The sequence below is a fragment of the Heptranchias perlo genome, chromosome 3, assembly GCF_035084215.1.
Source record: "Heptranchias perlo isolate sHepPer1 chromosome 3, sHepPer1.hap1, whole genome shotgun sequence".
Taxonomy (NCBI): Eukaryota; Metazoa; Chordata; class Chondrichthyes; order Hexanchiformes; family Hexanchidae; genus Heptranchias; species Heptranchias perlo.
In genome coordinates, this window is record NC_090327.1 from 100,620,484 (window position 1) to 100,640,078 (window position 19,595).

Below are 19,595 nucleotides of genomic sequence, written 5' to 3' on the forward strand. Positions count from 1 at the left end.
CATGACTAAGAAATCTATCTTAAGTCATTTGTTTGCTTGATATGGATCGCAAGCTCTCTCCCTGTAGGGAAACATGCCACTTATCTAAGTCAAGAGAAATTAAGTGAGGTTGGCAAAAGCTCACTTTGGGATTCTTAAGATCTGATTAAAGTGTTCAAAATTATGATGGGTTTTGATAAGGTAAATTGGGGAAAGTTATTTCTACTGATCAGTGTGTCAATGACCAAAGGACATAATTAAAATCATCTAAAGACTGAAGAGGCTAGGAGATAATTATTTACACAGATGATTGTTAGGACATGGATTGCCCTACCAAAAACAGTGGTGAAACAGGGAATGGGACAAAATGGAAAGCTGTTTCAGAGAGCCGGCACAGGTGTAAGTGGGCTGAATGGTCTCCTTCTATGCTATAAAGTTCTATGATACTAAGTGTGTGTAGGAGTAAAATCATGCAGCTTAACAGCACACAGCACTGATAAGATTCATTTCGCTTGTCAAACAGGGACCACCATACCTATTAGGGCAATAGCTTTCAGGGTTACCTGAAGCTCAGTGGGAACAATTCCAGCTCCTTGGTGTAATGTCCAATCAATAGCATTAGCATCCTTAAGGGTGCAGAGCTCCTTGCACAGGTATTGATTCACCAAGTCTGCCACAGAAAATCCGCTTGTTTCCAATCTCCCATCCCCAGGTGTCATCTTGGATCCAACTCAATCTCAACAAATAATATAAGTAAACAAAAATAGTTAAAATACCAAATATAATTGAGACCGTTCTTTAGGTATGGAATGCAAATATTGCAAACCAATTGAATACAGCATTTATTCCATTTGTTTTAGTGGCTTTCTTTGTTTCCCTTCACTTGTGAAATGAACTCTGGATTCAAGCGTTTGCCCCTCGCGGGTATGTAGTAGAGGCAGGTTAACATCACTTTCTTCAGCACCAATAACCAGAGACTTGAAGAGCAAAGGAATATCAGCAAGTTGATGCATGAGCCAAGAATTCGTGAGAAATCACCAACCCAGTTCAAATATGTTTATTTTGTTCAAACTGAGAAAACGGAAGTATTTTCAGTCTAGGGGGGAAATTTCCTCCCCGCACTTTGTGCAGAGGAATCCCAGAGACGTTCTCAACAAACATTAAAAACCCAACCCTGGGCCCACTCCACTCTCGACAGGTCGGCGCACGAATGTTGTTCAACTGCAGTCCAGGTCCACGCGGAACCACCGCGTGCCTGTCAATCAAAAGAACCTCCGCACCGTCCACTCCCGGGGGGAGTACTCTCCGCGCGCAGGCGCACTGCATTGAAATCTCGGTGCCGGCTCGCTCACTAGCTCCGCCCCATCGCCCCGTCAGAGGATTCGTGCGCGTGTGTGAGCGGACTGGAGGACAAACTTCCTGCGAGATTCCAGAGCTGCTGGTGCGGCGCGCACACTGACAGGCGGGAGCGAGCACAGGGCGGGAGCGAGCACAGCCAGAGCGCGCCGGGTCCCACGAGAAAGCAGCGGAACGGGCGAGCGGCACCGCGGTAAGAAAGCGGGAGCGGGAGCGGGGGTGGAAGAGGGCGGAGAGCTGGCGGCCCCGGGACAGTGCAGGCCGGCCGGCTTGAGCTGGGCTGTATGTTATTTCATCAGGGGTTAGTGCTGTCAGTGTGAGTGCGGCTGTGGGTTATGATCTGTATGAGGGGCCAGTGTCACCGGTATGAGTGGGGTTTGTGGGTTATGATCTGTATGAGGGGCCAGTGTCACCGGTATGAGTGGGGTTTGTGGGTTATGATCTGTATGAGGGGCCAGTGTCACTGGTATGAGTGGGGTTTGTGGGTTATGTTCTGTATGAGGGGCCAGTGTCACTGGTATGAGTGGGGTTTGTGGGTTATGTTCTGTATGAGGGGCCAGTGTCACTGGTATGAGTGGGGTTTGTGGGTTATGTTCTGTATGAGGGGCCAGTGTCACTGGTATGAGTGGGGTTTGTGGGTTATGTTCTGTATGAGGGGCCAGTGTCACTGGTATGAGTGGGGTTTGTGGGTTATGATCTGTATGAGGGGCCAGTGTCACTGGTATGAGTGGGGTTTGTGGGTTATGTTCTGTATGAGGGGCCAGTGTCACTGGTATGAGTGGGGTTTGTGGGTTATGTTCTGTATGAGGGGCCAGTGTCACTGGTATGAGTGGGGTTTGTGGGTTATGATCTGTATGAGGGGCCAGTGTCACCGGTATGAGTGGGGTTTGTGGATTATGATCTGTATGAGGGGCCAGTGTTACTGGTATGAGTGGGGTTTGTGGGTTATGATCTGTATGAGGGGCTAGTGTTACTGGTATGAGTGGGGTTTGTGGATTATGATCTGTATGAGGGGCCAGTGTTACTGGTATGAGTGGGGTTTGTGGGTTATGATCTGTATGAGGGGCCAGTGTTACTGGTATGAGTGGGGTTTGTGGGTTATGATCTGTATGAGGGGCCAGTGTTACTGGTATGAGTGGGGTTTGTGGGTTATGATCTGTATGAGGGGCCAGTGTTACTGGTATGAGTGGGGTTTGTGGGTTATGTTCTGTATGAGGGGCCAGTGTTACTGGTATGAGTGGGGTTTGTGGGTTATGTTCAGTATGAGGGGCCAGTGTTACTGGTATGAGTGGGGTTTGTGGGTTATGATCTGTATGAGGGGCCAGTGTCACCGGTATGAGTGGGGTTTGTGGGTTATGATCTGTATGAGGGGCTAGTGTTACTGGTATGAGTGGGGTTTGTGTGTTATGATCTGTATGAGGGGCCAGTGTTACTGGTATGAGTGGGGTTTGTGTGTTATGATCTGTATGAGGGGCCAGTGTCACCGGTATGAGTGGGGTTTGTGGGTTATGATCTGTATGAGGGGCCAGTGTTACTGGTATGAGTGGGGTTTGTGTGTTATGATCTGTATGAGGGGCCAGTGTTACTGGTATGAGTGGGGTTTGTGGGTTATGATCTGTATGAGGGGCTAGTGTTACTGGTATGAGTGGGGTTTGTGGATTATGATCTGTATGAGGGGCCAGTGTTACTGGTATGAGTGGGGTTTGTGGGTTATGATCTGTATGAGGGGCCAGTGTTACTGGTATGAGTGGGGTTTGTGGGTTATGATCTGTATGAGGGGCCAGTGTTACTGGTATGAGTGGGGTTTGTGTGTTATGATCTGTATGAGGGGCCAGTGTTACTGGTATGAGTGGGGTTTGTGTGTTATGATCTGTATGAGGGGCCAGTGTTACTGGTATGAGTGGGGTTTGTGGGTTATGATCTGTATGAGGGGCCAGTGTCACCGGTATGAGTGGGGTTTGTGGGTTATGATCTGTATGAGGGGCCAGTGTCACCGGTATGAGTGGGGTTTGTGGGTTATGATCTGTATGAGGGGCCAGTGTCACTGGTATGAGTGGGGTTTGTGTGTTATGATCTGTATGAGGGGCCAGTGTCACCGGTATGAGTGGGGTTTGTGGGTTATGATCTGTATGAGGGGCCAGTGTTACTGGTATGAGTGGGGTTTGTGTGTTATGTTCTGTATGAGGGGCCAGTGTTACTGGTATGAGTGGGGTTTGTGGGTTATGTTCTGTATGAGGGGCCAGTGTTGCCAGTATGAGTGGGGTTTGTGGTTTATGATCTGTATGAGTGGCCAGTGCTGTCGGTGTGAGTGTTACAGAAGACCAAAGAAAGACTTGCATTTATGTAGTACCTTTCATGACCTCACGACATCCAAAAGCACTTTACAGCTAATGAAGTACTTTTGAAGTATAGTCACTGTTATAATGTAGGAAACATGGCAGCCAAATTGCACACAGCAAGGTCCCACAAACAGCAGTGTGATAATCTGTTTTTTAGCGATGTTTGTTGAGGGATAAATATTGGCCAGGATACTGGGGAGAACTCCCTTGCTCTTCAAAATAGTGCCATGGAATCTGTTACATTCATCCGAGAGGCCAGACAGGGCCTCGGTTTAACATCTCATTCCAGAGACAGCACCTCTAACAGTGCTGCACTCCCTCAGTACTTTATTTTAATTTGTTCATGGGATGTGGGCGTCGCTGGTGAGGCTGGCATTTTTTGCCCATCCCTAATTGCCCTTGAGAAGGTGGTGGTGAGCCGCTGCCTTGAACCGCTGCAGTCCGTGTGGTGAAGGTTCTCCCACAGGATTTTGACCCAGCGACGATGAAGGAATGGCGATATATTTTCAAGTCGGGATGGTGTGTCACTTGGAGGGGAACGTGCAGGTGGTGTTGTTCCCATGTGCATGCTGCCCTTGTCCTTCTAGATGGTAAAGGTCACAGGTTTAGGAGGTGCTGTCGAAGAAGCCTTGGCGAGTTGCTGCAGTGCATGCTGTGGATGGTACACACTGCAGCCACAGTGCGCCGGTGGTGAAGGGAGTGAATGTTTAGGGTGGTGGATGGGGTGCCAATCAAGCGGGCTGCTTTGTCCTGGATGGTGTCGAGCTTCTTGAGTGTTGTTGGAGCCACACTCATCCAGGCAAGTGGAGAATATTCCATCACACTCCTGATTTGTGCCTTGTAGATGGTGGAAAGGCTTTGGGGAGTCAGGAGGTGAGTCACTCGCTGAAGAATACCCAGCCTCTGACCTGCTCTTGTAGCCACAGTATTTATGTGGCTGGTCCAGTTAAGTTTCTGGTCAATGGTGACCCCCAGGATGTTGATGGTGGGGGATTCGGCGATGGAAATGCCGTTGAATGTCAAGGGGAGGTGGTTAGACTCTCTCTTGTTGGAGATGGTCATTGCCTGGCGCTTGTCTGGCGTGAATGTTACTTGCCACTTATCAGTCAAAGCCTGGATGTTGTCCAGGTCTTGCTGCATGTGGGCTCAGATTGCTTCATTATTTGAGGGGTTGCGAATGGAACTGAATACTGTGCAATCATCAGCGAACATCCCCATTTCTGACCTTATGATGGAGGGAAGGTCATTGATGAAGCAGCTGAAGATGGTTGGACCTAGGACACTGCCCTGAAGAACTCCTGCAGCAATGTCCTGGGGCTGAGATGATTGGCCTCCAACAACCACTACCATCTTCCTTTGTGCTCGGTATGACTCCAGCCGCTGGAGAGCTTTGGAGCGTCAGCCTAGATTTTGTGCTCAAGTTGCTGGAGTGGGACTTGCACCCACAACCTTCTGACTCAAGAGTGCTGCCATTGAGCCACGGCTGACAATGTAAGAGGCAGTTCGTGCCGACACACAGTATGAGTGGGACCGTATGTTATGCCAGTGCTGTCTCATCAGTTTGTGTATTGTGAGTGAAATTTTGTTATGTGTTGTATGAGGGGAAAACCTATGCTCCAACATAGTTCATACAGTGTTAGCAGGACCGATGACCGCATTGAGAAAGTGAATCTAGTTACACGTTATCCAGTAGAGTGGACTTATATGAGAGAAATTCAACTTTCCTGATTTTACTTTTGGGTTTGGGGTTGATTGTTTCAGATTCCAGCTCCCAAAATGCGGTATTGGCACGTGGCAAGTGTATTTTCTTTACTTTGGGAGAGAAATAAGCCTTTAGTTTTGCTCTCATGGAGCTAATGGTCCAATAAAATGGTCCTAGAAATCCTTGGTATCTGTTTCTCTTTTCCTCCGTGCTGGAAGGGCTGTGCTTTGACATGACGAGATTTTTCTATTTTTAAAGGTGTGATATATATATATATATATATATATATATATGATGTTGTTGTACTTTATATCTACTTTGGTAATTCATTTTTCTGCAGGAGGAAAAAATGGGTTGTTCAACAATGCAAAATTCTTAATAATGTTTATCAATTCTAATACATTTTATTTATTATCGGGGTGTGGGTAACACTGGCCAGGCAGCATTTATTGCTAGTTGCCCTGTGGGACTGGAGTCATTGGGATGGCAAGTTACCTTTCCTGAAGGACAATAGTAAGCCTTAGTTATGTTAGTGCAGTGGTTATGTTACTGAACTAGTAACCTGGTGGCCTGGACTAATATATGAGAGTTTAAAGCCCAATGTGGCAGTTTGAGAATTTGAATTCAGTTTTTAAAAAAAAATCTGAAAATAAAAAGCCCAGTTTAAAAAGGTGACCATGAAGTTGTTGGATTGTCGCAAAACCCCAGCTTCCTTCATTCAGGGAAGGAAATCTGCCATCCTTACCCAATCTGGCCTGTGTGTCTCCAGTCCCACACCAACGTGACTCTTAACTGCCCTCTGAAATAGGCTAGCAAGTCGCTCAGTTGTATCAAACTGCGGTTGTGACACTGCGGTTCGAGTAGAAGGCCCACTGTCATCATCTCGGGGCAACTAGGGATGGGCAATAAATGCTGGCCTTGCCAGCAATGCCCACATCTCCAGAATCAATATTTGGTTTTTACAACAACACTGCTGCTTCCACGGTCACTTTCTGGTGTTTGTGCACAAATTACCAGATTTAATTAATTCAATTTCACATCTTGCTATGTTGGATTTGAACTCATAACCTCTGGGTTGCTAGTCCAGTACCATATAAGCATGTGTAGAATATAATTTTTAAAAATGTAATTTTTCACTTTTCCAGTTTTGTGTCATGCTAAACATAAATTCTGACTCTAAAACGTGATTTACTGTTTTGTAACTTTGTTCTGGAAATTTATTTGCATATATATTGAGACATGTTCTAATGTCGGTACTGCATCTGGGTGTGTTCCTTTTCACGTGCATGCATTATAGTTGCTGGCTGTAATGCAGGATACTGGCTACCCTTTTACACGCTAAAATGTTTTCTAAATTTTCTCCAATGTCTTACATCAATTTTAGTTTTGTATCTTTGGCATATTAGGTACTTGTTGCCTATATTGTGCCATCTCTTGTGCACTAATAGTAGGTTATGGAAATATGAAAGCAGCACTGTGCACAAATAATTCTTAAGCAGGTTGGTATATTTTCCATATATATCAATGTTACATAATAGTTGATGAGCGCATCACTCAATGCCTGAGAACTAATATGCCTTTTTAAAAAATTTGTTGTCGGAATGTGTGTGATATTGGCAGGGCCGTATTTATTGCCCAACCCTAGTTGCCCAGAGGGCATCAAACGTCAACTATGTAGTGTGGAACTGAGTCACATGGAGGCTAGACCGCATATGGGTGGTAGGTTCCTCCCCAATCAGTTGGGTTTTTAACGACAACCTGGCAGCTTTTCATGGTTATTTTATCAGGTGCCAGCCCACAAATTACTAGATTTCACTAAATTCAATTTTCCAACTTGCCATGATGGGATTTGAACTCTCAACCTCTGGAATGCCAGTGCAGTACCATAACTACTGGGCTCTAGTACCCGTTTTGCCGATGGTACTTTATAACTTTACATGAAACGCTTCTTGAGAGTTCCAGCTTATTTCACCTGTTGATGTCTGAGTGCAAGTCATGTTTGCAGGTGTTTGCGCCTCATTGTGGCTTGTGCTGTTCAGGCTGTTGATAGTAATAATGTGAATGGAACATTGAATTTGCATTGTTATTTTAGTTTTCCAGGATGGTGAGCTGGGCCTGGATTTGTTTCTCTGATTTATTTTAAAAGCTGTGTGCTGTTCAAGCTGCAGGTTGGCATTTTTAATGGCTGTTATTATCTGGTAATTGGGTCTGGGCAGATCTTTCATGTTGTGGACTGGTGCTTTATTATTTGATTCAGTTTACTCTCATTTGGTGTTAAACACCTCTGTAAATACAACACTGGTGTTCTGGCCACATCTGTGGTAAACGGGCTATATAGGCAGTCATTTCACATTTTTAGCAGGTAGCGCATTTCTGCAGTCCAGGCCTGGGGTGTGTGTAATGCAAGTGCCGTGTTGTACCATCCTTCTGATGTCAAAGACGAGGAGCGTAGATGGAAAGGATAGCTGAAATAAATACAGCAAAGCTGGCTTGCATACCAGAGGTTGATAGAGAATTTCTATAAACAGCACTACAAGTGCTGTAGAACAGGGTGATGTCTGCTGCAGAGCTGTAAGCAATCAATCATACAGGGTGAGTGTACTGCAGTCCAGTAACTGATACAATTATCAGCAGGAAAAAGAAAGACACTGCTGATGGGCTAATGTTGTATCCTGCAATAAAGCTGTAGTTCTGAATCAACATTAATTCAGATTCTGCTTAAGATACTTGTGTGAAGATACTTGATTTCTGAAAATGATTTTCTGATTTGTTTTGTTTTGAAATGTTGAACTAATTGAATGAGTAGCACAGGCACTGAAGTAATGGAGAGGGTTGTTGAGGATTGTGCGGTTAATGTTGTGTATATGGACTTTCAAAAGGCATTTGATAAAGTACCACATAATAGACTTGTTAGCAAAATTAAAGTCCACGGGATCAAAGGGACAGTGGCAGTGTGGATACATAATTGGCTCAAGGGACAGAAAGCAGAGAGTAGTGATCGGTTGTTTTTTGGACTGGAGGGAAGTATACAATGTTGTTCCCCAGGGGTCGGTATTAGGACCACTGCTCTTTTTGATATATATTCATGATCTGGACTTGGGTATAATTTGAAAGTTTGCAGATGACACGAAACTTAGAATGTAGTAATCAATTTGGAGGATAGTAACAGACTTCAGGAGGACATAAACTGGTGAAATGGACGACACATGGCTGATGAAATTTAACGCAGAGAAGTGTGAAGTGATGCATTTTGGTCGGAAGAATGAGGAGAGGCAATATAAATTAAATGGCACAATTTTAAAGGGCATGCGGGAACAGAGACCTGGGGCTGTATGTACACAAATCTTTGAAGGTGGGAGGACAAGTTGAGAAGGCTGCTTTTTTTTAATAAAAAAAGCATTTGGGATCCTTTGCTTTGTTAATAGAGGCATAGAGCACAAAAGCAAGGAAGTTATGCTAAACCTTTTATAAAATACTGGTTAGGCCTCAGCTGGAGTATTGTGTTCAATTCTGGGCACCACACTTTAGGAAGGAGGACAAGGCATTAGAGAGGGTGCAGAAGAGATTTACTAGAATTGCACAAGGGATGAGGGACTTCAGTTATGTGGGGAGACTGGAGAAGCTGGCATTGTTCTCCTTAGAACAGAGACGGTTTGGAGGAGTTTTGATCGAGGTGTTAAAACCCTTCATGATTTTGGACAGAGTAAATAAGGAGAAACTGTTCCCAGGGGTCGGTAACCAATGGACGGAGATTTAGGTGATCGGCAAAAGAGGCAGAGGCATCATGAGGAAACTTTTTAACGTAACTAGTTGTAATGATCTGGAATACACTGCCTGAAAGGGTGGTGGAAGCAGATTCAATAGTCCCTTTCAAAAGGGGATTGGATAACACTCAAAGGGAAAAATTTACAGGCCCAGGGGGAAAAGAGAAGGGGAGTAGGACTAATTGGATAGCTCTACCAAAGAGTTGGCACAGGCACAATGTACTGAATGGCCTCCTTCTGTGCTGTATCATACTAATTCATGTTTTATTCATCATAGATGTGGGATACAGTGTTAGATTATCAATTGTTTCACCATTCCTGAATACAATTTGTTGAATAAATCTAGCGGAGCATACCATTATGGAAATTATTTTGCAGGTGTGCAAACTCATCAATGTGTAAGTAGCACCGATGCAAATAACTATCAGTCTTGAGGAACTGATAGAGCCCCCTGGAATGCATTTGACATTTGTGCAGTTATATGTATCATATATTTCATATTGCTATTATTTATCACAACTGCAGTTAGCTCTCGTGGCTTGTTCGGGCATCATATTCTGCATTACTACATCATGGTTGAGAGTGGTTGGATGTAGGTTGTGCCCTCAGGAAAAAGGAAGGGGATGGGACTGTAATTGGGTGTGGCTGCTTTATCCAGCAATTCATTACAAAATGTTGTCCGTGGAAGTTTCAGTTAGTTTAAATCTTTGGCAGTAAGGTTCCGTTGTGAATTTCAGCGACTGAATTTAATCATAAAGCATTTACTCTCAAACCTTTGTTATTTTATTCCCTTAATATTTGCTTTGTAATATCATACTATAAGAATCTTCAAGAGAAAGGAAAAGCATAGGGGATAGGGGTGTATTTCTTGTTCAAATTGCTGCCCACATTTGGCAGTCTGGACTGGAGTCTTTTCCTCCGATCTGTAGCTGAACGTCTATTTGCACTGCTGTACTTCCATATTGTTGGTCTACTGACTTGTTTCTGTCACGTCATACTCTGAGAAGTTGTTTTCAAGTTGCTTGGCATGGAGTCATAAAAAGAGAAGAATGGAACGGCAGAACAGCCTAACTCACCTGGCACCATTGGAACCTATGCCTAAATTTGACCAGGAGCCAGACATGAAGTGAGTGCCAGCACAGGTCTAGTACAGTTTAATTTGGGAGCTGGACCAGAGGTACCGGACTTAACACAACCAGTTCTGTGCACCAATCTAAACTTTAACTCAGAACCGTGCTGGTCTCCATATTGGACCCATTTAGTAACACAATGCCCGGACCCCAGTGCGACATGGCAATTTTTATTTACTTGGCTCCCCAGCAAAACCTCCCACACATACTTTTAAATAGCCCACTACATTCTATTATTGTAAGCTGAAAATTTAACAGCAAAGGACACTGAAACTTAGGCCCTGATTTTAACTTGGTGGAAACTGGGCAGGGGAGAGGGGGGGTTGCTGTTTAAAATAACGGGAGTCACTTACCCCCTCGCTTCCTTCCTGCCATGTCCTCATGTTAACCTGCTCTTTTAAGCAGATGAGCAAGTCACCCACAGGAAGGAACCATGGTCCTATTTTAAATATGCAGATCAGGTGATGATGTCATCAGGATCTCGGTCCAGAAGGTAAATTTTAACATTTATTTTTCAGGTTTCCTCATGGGGCAGGAGTGCACCTCCGGGCCTCTCAAGGAAGCTTTGGGGCCCCCCCACCACCACCGATCACGGCCAGGCTCCTTGATTGCAGCTGGACCTCCCCACTAACTGCTGGGGATTGTTCCTGTGGGCCCCTGGCCGTGGCTCCTGCTGCAAGTTACACCTCCCGCCTTCCGGCCAGGCTGTCAATCTGACCGGTTCAGGTGTGGGACTTTGAATTCATTTATTTAAATGAGGCCCTGCTGTTAAGATCGGTAGGGCCTCCACATTCCCGACCTTGCTGGGTTCACTGCCTGCTATTGGGCTCCCCCGCACCCTCCCCATTGATATTGGGGCCTTAATTTTTTTTTACTTTGGAAGTGGTAGATAAGATACTTGTGATTACAGCCAACTCATGCATTTAACAAAGATTTAGGGTGTAATTTTAACTACCTCACCAGGCGGGAAACCCACAGGATCGGGTGCAATGCCGGTTTTACAACCCTCCCTATGAAATCAATGGAGATTAAAAATGCCCCCTTGGTATACCAAGCTTAAAAAGAAACGATGGTCTCGGGGAAGACTCTGGGGTCCATTTTAACCGCCCCCCCCCACCCCTGGTTGTGCGGGAGCAGCGCATGGGAGGGGTTAAAATCATCTGAGTCCTTTTACCGATCTGAGGCCGCACCGTTACAGGGCGTCGACTGAAGTTGGCTGAAGCTCCCGCTGCAGATAGGTGGGGGCTGAATTAAAATCCTAAAGTCGCAGTCCAATGATGTCATCGGTGCTGCGATGGCATTTTAACTTCCGCATTCGGGAGGCCTGCACAGGGCCAACCCCAACACCTCAACCATGATGGGAGTCCACGGAGTGGACAGAAGAGGCCAAGGTTTGAAAAAAAAACTTCTTTTTATGTGGAATCTTTGTGGGCCAGAAGAAGCAGCAGTTGTTTCCCTGGCTCTGCAAGGATACCTTGGGCTTCTCCTCCCGCAAACACCACCCCACCCCCGAGCGTGATTGTTCCCATTCCCACTCCTTCCTCGCTTACCTTGCTGGCAGCTGTTTTGTGGGTCCCCGGCGGTGGCCTGACCTCTTGCAACTTTCCACTCCCGCCCTCTGCGTTGATGTAAGTCCTGCTGGCTTTAGGTGGGAGTCAGTTTCGGGGTATTCAAATGAGGCCCGGGAGTTAAAATTTCTTGGGCCTCACGCTCCAGGCGTTCAGGCAGATTGCTGCCTGCTTTGGACCCTGATTCCCAGTCTCAAGTAAATATCGACCTCTCTTTGTTCATAGTACTCCCCCATCTTATAATGAAGATGTGTGCAATTGTCCTCCCTTACTGTTTATCCATTTTTAATTAAACCCCATCTGCAATAGATTGTAATGTCTCATTGAATTTTATGGAACTCAGGTAATTTAATTCACTATACAAGAGTTTGATTATATCTATATGAATGTTGTTTGATTCTTTTTAAGAAAAGGTTAGTGTCTGACCTCCATGGAAAATGTTTCAAACAAGATCTTTTTTAACTATATTTTTCTGCACTAGAAAATTGGGAAGTATTTTGAATGAAAAGACTTGCAGTTTTATAGAACCTTAATATATCTCTCAAACATTCAAAGCATTTCACATTGTGAATTGGTTTGGAATGTAGTGACTATGGTTACATAGGCAAAGACAGTAGCCATTTTGTAAACAGCGAGATCCTACAAACAGCGATATAATGAATGACCAGATAAATCTTTTTTTGGTGATGTTGATTTGAGGGAGGAATGTTGGCCAGGACACCGGGAGAAATCCCTGTTTTCTTTGAATAATGCCACAGAATCCTTATAATCCACGTGAACTGCCAGAACAGGCTGATGGGGCCTCAATTTAATACTTCTTACACAGGAACGGCACCACCTCCAATACAGCACTCCCTCACTGGAGTATCCCCCAAGACTATGGGGGTAATTTTCACTTTCGATGGGGGGAGAAAACTGGCGGTTGCGGATAGACCGCTCATTATACATCCCACCCGAACTCTGTTACAGATGTAAACCAAACCTGAGACTACCACTGAGCAATGCCACAGGAAGTCTGCTCGTGCCAATTTATAATAGCAGTGCCTATAAATTGGACTAAAAATATTTTTGCTGCACCTCACCCTACCCTGTTCATTATTCTAGCTTAATTTCCATATCAAATGGTTGGCATTGATAATCTTGCAAAGGTGTATTCTCCAGAAAAGAAAAGTGTAGAATTGGGACTCACACTTGCTGCGTTTGTAGTGCCAGAGGTCACGTGCTCTCAATGTCTACCAGAGTTATTGATTGAAGTAGAGACCGTGCCAATATTTAAGAATAGGTTAGATATGTGGTTGAAGGAAAGGGGGAATAAAGGGATATGGGAACAGGGTGGGCACATGGGATTAAGACTACTGCTTGTTTGAAGATAAACCCCAACATGGACTGGTTGGGCTGAATGACCTGTTTTTATATCCCTCCCTCCCTCCCTCCCTGAGACAACGGTTGCAGTGGGATCACAGCCATGCATAATTCCGACACCACACCCCCGTCAGGTACGATGGAGACTGTTCCGTCAGAATCTCGCTTTGGGCTAAACTCCATCAGCTTTGTGTGTTTCCCCTGGCTGGAGAGTCTAGAACTAGGGGTCATAGTCTCAAGATAAGGGGTCAGCCATTTAGGACTGAGATGAGGAGGAATTTCTTCACTCAGGGTTGTGAATTTTTGGAATTCTCTATCCCAGAGGGCTGTGGATGCTCAGTCATTGAGTATATTCAAGATTGAGATCGACAGATTTTTGGACTCTAGGGAAATCAAGGGATATGGGGATAGGGCAGGAAAGTGGAGTTGAGTAGAAGATCAGCCATGATCTTATTGAATGGTGGAGCAGGCTCGAGGAGCCATATGGCCTACTTCTCTTATTTCTTATGAGTGGTTCATTGTTTTGTTAATTAAAATACATACACTATACACCAGTATGAAACTTTCAAATAAAAGTATAATGCACTAGCATCTAACATGGCTTCAACATTATATCACTTTTTCGTTAAGATATCTTGATACAGTTGATTGATCTATGGCAGTAGACTTACATGACTGTGGCTGACTCTTGGCCCTTTTAGCTATTTGCCATTCACCGTTAAGATCCTTAAATCGTGTTCTCGCCACTATACCCAAATAAAATGAAAACAAATGTTATTTTGCATGTGTTGCGTGTATCTTATGAATTAATTTAATAGCTGCAACACGTTGAAAGGTTCAAAGCTTGACTTTTTTTTCGTTCTTGTAGCTTGAGACCTTGATACTTTTTGATGTGTTACTGCCTTGAATCCCATTCAGAAGTAGCTGTTAATTTACAGCATATCTGTTTGACAATTGTGAATGGAAATGTTTTTCTTATTTAAACACCTTGTAAATTTGTTTGGTTGGACCCTGAGCTGAGCTTTGTACTCCACACTTGGTTCATTTCAAGATTGCCTTCTACCATATCTGGAACATTGTGCCCCTATTTCTTACCCTCTGGCTCCTGAAACCCTAAATCACAGTTTCAGCACCTTAAGGATTGATTTATCAAACATTCTCTTTCACCCTTTACAAAAGTCAGCTAATCCAGAACTCTGCAGTCAGTGTCCTCTCCTGCACTAATTCCTGCACACCCATTACTCCTGTCCTCACCATGGGGTGGCTTGTACTCCAGGGAATCAATTTCTAGATTAAAAGATTACATGTATGCTAAACAGCAAAAGCTGCATGCTATAGACAGAGCTAAGCCATCCCACAACCAACACTCCCGTTTTCAAGCCCCCCCAGTGGCCTCATTCTGCACTGAGTTATATTCAGCCATATGTCCTAGCCCATGATCTCCACTAATCTTATTCTGGATCTTGACATTTAGTGTTATAAATTAAACATTATATGTGACTGTATCTCACTCACCTCTTAATCATTATCAAGTCCCCGGATAGCCTCACTTGTGGAATTAACAATCTCTCTTCTGGAAGGCTGATGAGTCAACTGGATTGAAAGCGGAGTATTATGTATTGATTCTCCAAAGGTCTTGCATCTTTTCCTGACTAGTCATATTTTGATATAATTTTCTATGAGAACACACGATACAAATAATTCAGAACATTGTAATAGTGCAGAAGCACAGCCTTTATAGGAAATGATCATTTTGAAGCGACTTTTAATTGAAACTAGTGTCCAGTATTAACTTGTAATTTTATTTCATAATTTTGCTGCTAACTAATTTGTAAAAGACTTTTCTGCTTTTAGGGTTACACTGATTAAATCCTCTCCCCATGTGGAAACATTTTGAAATCAATGTTTATTTGTCAACATCAGAAAAACCCAGAAATGTATTCTTTAAATAATGCTATTACATTATATAAATGATTTTACTTTTAATGTCACATTATGTTTCTGAGCTCTCTCCAAAGTAATAGAAAAAGAGAATTGCTGCACGGGATCATTATTTGCAGCAGAATGCTGCCAATCCTTGAGTTTGTGAACTGAACTCTGCAGTCCAATGAAATGAGTAAATTAAAACATTCGCTCTGATTTTGCATTTTTTTTTAAAATGGGAAGCATTGAACCCGTCTTTCTCCCCACACCAAAAATAACACAATAGAAAATCGTCAAAATAAGCAGGAAAAAAAAAGCCTAATTTTGTACTAGTAATTATTAGAATACGGAATCTTTTAAATGCTTTTCAGAGACAGCTTTAATGTCTTGGTGAGTATTTCATAGTTTTCTAGTCAGTCCCTAAATTTATTTTTGTCTCTGTGCACACCTACAAAGCTTAGTGCAACAGTAATTGTGAACTCTGTTTGCAGAAGACTGATAGCAAAAGAACTGTAGCTTGATGTGACTTTTTGAGATAAATATATTTTAGTTAAAACATAATAGTAAGCTTGGCACTACATAATTATTAACATTAGTTACAAGTGGTGACTCTTTGAGTAAAGAGTGATTATGGATTTAGCTGAGGAGGTATGCCTACAGGATTACGAAGCCCCACCCCTACACTTGCTGTACTATCCCTGCAAGTTCTAAAGAACAGCAAATTAAGACCTGTTTTAATATGCCATTTTAGCGAACTACCTTACTGCTGCAGCCGCCATCATGTTATACTAGGTGTCTAGTGTTTCAGGATTTGTTGTACATCCTTTTTCATGGGTGTGGAATTGATAGTATAAATCCAGTCTTAAAAGCATGTGAGAAGAAGCAACAGAACCCGTGCCCCTTATAGTGTTAGCCTAGCTGCCAGGGATGTTGGTTCTTGAGATCATTACCATGGCAACACACAACCGAGTATTAATAAAAGGGATAAAACCTGCATGAAATGAGAAGTCACGATTAAAAAAAAAATTCTCCCCAAAGATGGCTTTCCATGTGAACAGCTTGAACAAGTATTTCAGTTGAGTGAACAGCTACAAGTTACTGCAGGAAACGGACCATAAACAGAGATAGCCACGGAGTGTCAGTCGGCCACCAACTAACCTCAAAATAGAATGTACACTGAAACAGGAGAAGAGTTCCAGAACACTTTTTGGCAGACACAGAAGACAAAAACACGTTTTATTTTTTTAAAAAGGCAACCGTATTACCACAACCATTGGTATTGCAGAAGAGATTACGGGGTGATTTGATAGATGTTTAAAATGATAAAAGAATGGGACAAAGCAGATAGAAACAGACTAATTCCAGTGATTGAGGTGTGTAGAACAAGGTGACATAGATATAAGATTAAATGTAAGAGATTTAGGACAAAGAGCAGGAGAAACTTTTTACTCAGCATTGAGGCTGTGGAATGCACTGTTGAAGTTAGTGATTGAAGCAAGACCATGTCGACATTTAAAAATAAGTTATGTAAAGGGAATAAAAGAATAAGGGGACAGAGCAGGAATATGGGATTAGGACTACTGCTTGTGTGGAGGATGAACACCAACATGGTCTGGTTGGGCCCAACAGCCTGTTCCCTGTTGTAGTTCTGTGTAATTCAATAGGCTAAACAAACATTCTATACAGAGCTGGAACCCATAGCACAAAGTTTATTTATACAAGTATGAAAGATGGCTGTCAGTACGAGTCCACAACTTTCAAAAGTATATGCAGAGCACAAGGCAGACAAGTACACTCATGCTAGCATTTCCCACATAGTGCTATGCTGTCACCCACTAGCTAGTCCTTGTACCACACATGTATTTTATCTGCTGCTTTTACCTCTCATCTTTGTGTTTTTCGGATGCTACTGTGCTGTCTCATCCTTTTGCTCATGTTGTCAAGTTTCTTTAGTTTGAAAATCGAGCTGCACTCCCTGGTCATGCCCCGATATCTTTCACATTCAATCCTCTTTAGATCCTATGAGAACTGTTGTGCTCGTCATCTTGGGGTTAGGACTAGACTACTACTGATGGGACCGACCTGGACTTAAGATACACCATTGATATTTCTATCTAAAATGTGAACCGAGACACCTGCCTCTCACTTGTGGAATAAACATGGTATTCCATGTTTGGCCAATGCGTCGTCTGTTTAAAATACTTCTATAACTATAAAATCCTTTCTTGATTGAATGTTTGCATTTTCAGAGATTATGATAAGCAGGGAGGGCACTTAAATACTTTCTATGGTCATAATCTCCATGTCTGCTTCCATTTATCTTCAAGGGTGTTCTGTTTGGGTATTAAAAATTTTTTGCATGATTAGGACCAACGTTCTGACTTCCTTTTAGTAGTTGATTATGAAACTAACATTTCACTCTGTGACTCATTAGTAACTGTAATATTTTAATAATGCTTTTGATTACCATTAATGCCCATATCAAAGATACTCTTTTAATAGGTTGATTCTATCAGCAGTCAGATCTCATTCAATGAATGAGAAGCATCTGTATGTACAGCAACCTTGCTGTTGTCACGGTTGCTCTTTCGTGAAGCAGCTTGTCAATCTGTTCCTATGAGTGAGAAACTGATAGATTTGCAAAAAGAGTAAAACAAATCTGATAAATATATGTCGGCATTGAGAAACAATGATTTTGTTCTTGATATTCTGTGATGTGAAGGTGGATCAATTTTTTTTATTCGTTCATGGGATGTGGGCGTCGCTGGCGAGGCCAGCATTTATTGCCCATCCCTAATTGCCGTTGAGAAGGTGGTGGTGAGCCGCCTTCTTGAACCGCTGCAGTCCGTGTGGTGAAGGTTCTCCCACAGTGCTGTTAGGAAGGAAGTTCCAGGATTTTGACCCAGCGACGATGAAGGAACGGGGATATATTTCCACGTCGGGATAATGTGTGACTTGAAGGGGAACGTCCCATGTGCCTGCTGCCCTTGTCCTTCTTGGTGGTAGAGGTCGCGGGTTTAGGAGGTGCTGTCGAAGAAGCCTTGGCGAGTTGCTGCAGTGTATCCTGTGGATGGTACACACTGCAGCCACAGTGCGCCGGTGGTGAAGGGAGTGAATGTTTAGGGTTGTGGATGGGGTGCCAATTAAGCGTGCTGCTTTGTCCTGGTGTCGAGCTTCTTGAGTGTTGTTGGAGCTGCACTCATCCAGGCAAGTGGAGAGTATTCCATCACACTCCTGACTTATGCCTTGTAGATGGTGGAAAGACTTTGGGGAGTCAGGAGGTGAGTCACTCGCCCCAGAATACCCAGCCTCTGACCTGCTCTTGTCGCCACAGTATTTATATGGCTGGTCCAGTTAAGTTTCTGGTCAGTAGTGACCCCCAGGATGTTGGTGGGGGATTCGGCGATATTTATGCCGTTGAATGTCAAGGGGAGGTGGTTAGACTCTCTTGTTGGAGATGGTCATTGCCTGGCACTTGTCTGACGCGAATGTTACTTGCCACTTATCAGTCCAAGCCTGGATGTTGTCCAGGTCTTGCTGCATGCGGGCAAGGACTGCTTCATTATCTGAGGGGTTGCGAACGGAACTGAACACTGTACAATCATCAGCGAGCATCCCTATTTCTGACCTTATGATGGAGGGAATGTCATTGATGAAGCAGTTGAAGATTGTTGGGCCTAGGACACTGTCCTGAGGAACTCCTGCAGCAATGTCCAGGAACTGAGATGATTGGCCTCCAACAACCACTACCTTTGTGCTAGGTATGATTCCAGCCACTGGAGAGTTTTCCCCCGATTCCTATTGACTTCAATTTTACTAGGGCTCCTTGGTGCCACATTCGGTCAAATGCTGCCTTGATGTCAGGGGCAGTCACTCTCACCGAACCGCTGGAATTCAGCTCTTTTGTCCATGTTTGGACCAAGGCTGTAATGAGGTCTGGAGCCGAGTGGTCCTGGCGGAACCAAAACTGAGCATCGATGAGCAGGTTATTGGTGAGTAAGTGCCACTTGATAGCACTGTCGATGATGCCTTCCATCACTTTGCTGATGATTGAGAGTAGACTGATGGGGCGGTAATTGGCCGGATTGGATTTGTGCTGCTTTTTGTGGACAGGACATACCTGGGCAATTTTCCACATTGTCGGGTAGATACCAGTGTTATAGCTGTACTGGAACAGTTTGGCTAGAGACGCGGCTAGTTCTGGAGCACGAGTCTTCAGCACTACAGCCAGGATGTTGTCGGGGCCCATAGCCTTTGCTGTATCCAGTGCACTCAGCCGTTTCTTGATATCACGTGGAGTGAATCAAATTGGCTGAAGACTGGCTTCTGTGATGGTGAGGATATCAGGAGGAGGCCGAGATGGATCATCCACTCGACACTTCTGGCTGAAGATGGTTGTAAACGCTTCAGCCTTGTCTTTTGCACTCACGTGCTGGACTCCGCCATCATTGAGGATGGGGATGTTTATAGAG

The 19,595-nt window shown here is 43.9% G+C and overlaps 1 protein-coding gene across 15 annotated transcripts in view; it reads left to right on the forward strand.

Annotated features, from left to right (window-relative positions):
• Nucleotides 1–1,372: 1,372 nt before the first annotated feature.
• The window catches only part of LOC137318255 (cAMP-regulated phosphoprotein 21-like), a 455,290-nt gene continuing 437,067 nt past the window's right edge, over nucleotides 1,373–19,595 (forward strand). For 7 of the 15 annotated variants that reach the window (XM_067981189.1, XM_067981224.1, XM_067981218.1 and 4 more), the window contains exon 1: nucleotides 1,373–1,528. The gene's annotated coding sequence lies outside the window, so the exon portion shown is untranslated. The remainder of the gene's footprint in view (nucleotides 1,529–19,595) is intronic. The other 8 variants (XM_067981238.1, XM_067981212.1, XM_067981232.1 and 5 more) reach the window with 2 other exon arrangements.